We start from the raw sequence: 3,504 nt of genomic DNA, 5'->3' as shown, positions 1-3,504 counted from the left end.
AAAAACATGTGAGGCATTTCTCACTGGAAGTGCACAACTGCAGACACTAACTTTAAATTATTTACAAACCTATGAAAGGATTTTAAGGAAATTGTTGCCAAAAGTGCACCTCATGCCAGGGAAAAATTCACAAAAATATGGAAAGATCCAGAAAAGGTGTGAGTTTTAGCTACAGGCGAAAGTCACAATATGGGGCATAATTTGCTTCTTGACGGATGTCTGCGCTCCCTGAGTGCTTTTCTAGTTGATAATGTAGTAAAACAGAGGCATATGGAAAGGTAGCAGACTAAGGTGAGTTTATACTGTAGTACTTTAACACCAGACCGTTGAATTGCTTGAAACAATGCCAGTCTGGAGACTAAATCACTCTAGAACCATGTCCAGACACAATCACAACTGCTGGTGTCAGGATGGTTTATTTAGACCCGTATCAGTTTGATTAATGTTTATATTGTTTGCCCATTGTAATGTGCCAAAAGTAACAAGAAGAGAGGATCTGGAGTATGAGGAAAGCACTGCAGTAGCAGAAGAGTAAATTAAATTAAGAGACTGAATCTTTAGATAAAACAGTTCCATTTTTTTTTCTTTTCATCTTGATTAGACTATTTAATTACTGTGTGAGGTTGCTTAGCCCTGTCTCTAGAACCATTTTAAAGTAAACTGCATCAACTGTGAAGTTTCTCACTTTTATAATTTCTTCTTGACCAATAGCTGGGCTGGCCTAGCCGTGGAAATGTACACTAAGACACAATGATACTACAAATCAAAGGAAAACAGATTGCACAGAAATAAACCCAAATACAAAGAAAACATCACAAGAATAAACCAACAGTATGTAGTATTAACGAGTTCTTGCCCTTATTAAATTCATAAAGTGCGCTGTTTATCCACATTGTTTTATGAACAAGGTATGGCAGGACCTATAGAGCAGAATTAAACAACAGAGAAATGTTGAAACTACAAACACAAAAGAGCCACAAAAAAGCAACCCCCTATAGAGTTTAACATGTGTGAAACCAAAATCTGACGATTAAAGATGGAGGCAGAACTCTTAGCAAATAGATACACTGAGTCATGCTGAGCTGACAATCTATTTTGGATTTAACATGGAGCCAATGCAGAGAAACTCTTTTTAAAAGACATGGCTTTTATTTTTAATTCTTATAAATACTGTTGTGGCAGCATCAGCCATTTATTAACTGAATATATTTAACACCCAGATCTTTGTTTGCTTTGGGTAATATTAACAAAGTTTTGCATGATGATAAATTATTTGCCATGCATGTAATACATAGCTGTCACCTTGTTGCTATCTGTTGTTGTTTCTGGCTCAAGATGGTACCAATGATCACACATCTGGTGACCAAAATGCTTGAGCGAGGCCCAGTGAGTGAACATCTATCCACTATGTAGATTAAGTAGATTACTTTCACAGAACCTACTGCACTAACCGCCCATGTTTTCACATGCCTAAAATTCCTTTATTGGATTGAAATGTGTTCGGATCGGAAATGTTTGGATAATTACAATGTACTCCTTATATGGAGCTCAGAATGAAAAAATCTGATCATTACATGTTTATTTGCGCCTAGCTTTATTCCGAGTGAAGGGAATCTGTCTTGTGTAGGGTTGTCATGCTTTAATAAAATGCTTATGTTCAGTATCTCATGCTCTTGCTGTTCTTGTATTACTGAATGAGTGGGAAGAAATTTACATCTCTCAAAGAGTTGTCCTGTCCAGGACAGGTATGCTTTCAAATCAATTCTGAATTCTATTTGCTTTTCTGTATTTAACATGATTTGCCTACCTGAAGTTGACGTCAATAGGCTGATTGACAAAAGTCTAGAGCCAGAAACAGAAACCTGTTTAGATATTCCTCAAAGGTTAATGCAGGATCCAAAAATTCTGTTTAGATTGAAATTAACATATAGGGCCTATTTAACTGGAACCCTTTGACAAATAATTCAATATGTACTTGTGGTAGACCATTTTCTGAGTGTCTTTTAAGTATGTTTGAAAAAATGAGGTTGTTACTCTGACTACTGCACAGAAAAATACATGCAAATGTTGATATATTGACTGTGCAGCAACATATTTGTCAGTGGTATCATTCACCCTAAGGGACCAGTGCTTGCCAATGGTTACGACGTCTGCCTTGCATGTGTAACAGCTGCCACAGTGAGAATTCTGGTGGAAATTAGTGGATATCGTCATTTTTCTAATGAATGTTTTGTGAATCTCAGTAGTCAATTTCTAGGAGGAAAGTATGTAGATTTTGTTCATTGCTGCAATCAATAATTTATGAAGAACATCGGCAGTGTTTTTCCTAATAGCAATATGACACTTTAGGTTACAGGAAAGGTTGTTTGTGGTCACCTGATCAGAGGGCTGTCCTTCACTATTTGCATTTTTGACATTGCCATGTGCAGATAGCACTACAGAAAAATCCAAATACATTTCAATTTAAATTATCTAACCTCCTCTGCAAAATGGATTTACTTGAAAAAGCCCACTGTTCAGGGCAAAGAGGGCAAAGCATGTTTATTTGTTTTGCTCAGGTCAGTCATAAATCAGAAATCAACATTACAATAAAAGCAAAAGAAAAGCAGAATGAAAGCAAGTAAAGTTAAAAACATGATAAAACAGGTAGTAAACCAAACAGTTGGACCATAAACCTAAACATTAGTTAAAAGAAACAGTCAAAAGCTGTTCTAAACAAATAGGTTGTTAATGTTGAACTAAAATAACTCATGGTTTCAGCACAAAAAAGGAACACAAGAAAGGAGGAGCTGTTCTGATGTAACCACCCATGTATGGACATCTTAGTTCTCAGTGCGGGTGACCTGGGTTCGAATCCAGCCTGTTGTCTTTTCCCACATGTGTCTTCCCCTCTTATTACCCCTTTCCTGTCAGCCTACTGTCCATAAAAATGAAACAATAGTGCTGTAAAAACTCAAGAAAGAAAAAAAAAACACTGTTAATTGTATTGTTTCAATGGCAATAAATGAAAAGACTTTTCAAGAGGAAGCGTTTATAAAAATAAAGCAAAGCAAACTGAATTAAAAAGGTTGTAAAAGCCCTGAAAATCCCAGGCAATACATATGGAGGCACACTTTACAGATTTTAAAGTACAAGAAGCTATGCCACATAGAGCAGAACGAGGAAGTCATCTGCAGCATGATTTATTTAATGATTGAATGATTTTAACACCTCAGTGTTCATAATAATGCCTTTGATAATTGAAGAAACTATTTTGTTTCAGTTGATCATGAATTGCACTCAGATGTGTCATTTCAACATGGCAAAATGTTAAAAAGTTGAAATGATATGAATACTGCAAGGAAATTAGGATGATTTTAAATTTAGAGATAATGAGCTGAAGGGTTTTTCTAAGATGTTCCATTGCTGTTTGTTCTTCTGTCTAACTTTCCTTTTTAGGTTATAAAAATTAACCTTTAGAATTTTTGTTTCTATTAATATTTTGTAAACTTTAGATCAAAGTGA

Source organism: Cyprinodon variegatus, unplaced genomic scaffold (assembly GCF_000732505.1).
Source record: "Cyprinodon variegatus isolate N-32 unplaced genomic scaffold, C_variegatus-1.0 Scaffold251, whole genome shotgun sequence".
Classification (NCBI taxonomy): domain Eukaryota; kingdom Metazoa; phylum Chordata; class Actinopteri; order Cyprinodontiformes; family Cyprinodontidae; genus Cyprinodon; species Cyprinodon variegatus.
Note: the sequence above shows the minus strand (reverse complement) of the source record.